Source organism: Nematolebias whitei, chromosome 16 (assembly GCF_014905685.2).
Source record: "Nematolebias whitei isolate Nwh7 chromosome 16, NemWhi1, whole genome shotgun sequence".
NCBI classification, from domain to species: domain Eukaryota; kingdom Metazoa; phylum Chordata; class Actinopteri; order Cyprinodontiformes; family Rivulidae; genus Nematolebias; species Nematolebias whitei.
The window spans coordinates 7,818,455-7,819,462 of NC_056513.1; the positions used below are offsets into that span (position 1 = coordinate 7,818,455).

Genomic DNA, 1,008 nt, shown 5'->3' on the forward strand with positions numbered 1-1,008 from the left:
TCACATCTTCAGCTGTTCACTTCTTCAGCTGCTCACTTCTTCAGCTGCTCACATCTTCAGCTGCTCACTTCTTCAGCTGCTCGCTTCTTCAGCTGCTTTTGGTCTTTTTGTTCTGCTCTCAGGTCAGGGCATCAACAGGAAACACAAACACTCAAAGTGTTGTTTGGTTCTGAGGGAAGAGGAGCGGCTGCGGGCGACAGAATATAATTTAATCTACAGCTTCTCTCTGAACGGTCAAAGTCAGAAGAAGGTTGAGCTTCTATTGAGATTTTGTTTTATTAAAGTTTTAGGTTTGATTAAAATCCATCTGCACACAAACACAACCTGCCTTTCATGGCCGCCATTGATAATGCTTCCACACAAAACAGTCCAAACTAGAAATTTAAAACTGAAGAATGAACATTTTCATTAATCCCTGAAGATTAACAACAATAAAAATAGAACATAAAAATCTGTCTTGGCTCTTTGTCTGTTGAACTGAAGATCTCCACAAACTGCTGCTGTGTCCACGTCTTTCAAACCCAACAGACCGGCCAGTTATCAGTACAAGGTTCAAATGACAGCTTCTCTGATGGTATGGGGGTGCATTAGTGCATCTGGCATTGGTAGCTTACACATCTGGAAAGACTCCATCAATGCAGAAAAGTATCAACAGGTTTCAGAACAACATCTGCTCCTATCCACATGACATCATTTTCAGGGAAGTTCTTGCAAATTTCAGCAAGACAAGTTAAACCTCATCCTGCATCCATCAGAGACGTGGCTTCACGTAGAGAAGTCCAGGAGCTGAACAGGCCTGCCTGCAGTTCAGGCTCTAACCAACTGAAACACTTCGACACATCATAAAAACAAAAAATCCAGCAGGACTGTAAGACAGCTAGAATTCTCCAGTACACCAGAATGGAACATTTCCCCAAACACCTCCAACAACTGGTCTCCTCAGGTCCTACAAAACCTCCATCAACTGGTCTCCTCAGGTCCTACAAAACCTCCATCAACTGGTCTCAG

General features: G+C 43.1%; 1 protein-coding gene across 1 annotated transcript in view; it reads right to left on the minus strand.

Moving 5' to 3' along the window:
- LOC119422727 (sodium/potassium/calcium exchanger 3-like) overlaps positions 1–1,008 on the minus strand; it is a 34,857-nt gene that overhangs the window by 18,140 nt on the left and 15,709 nt on the right. The gene's annotated exons all lie outside the window — the stretch shown is intronic.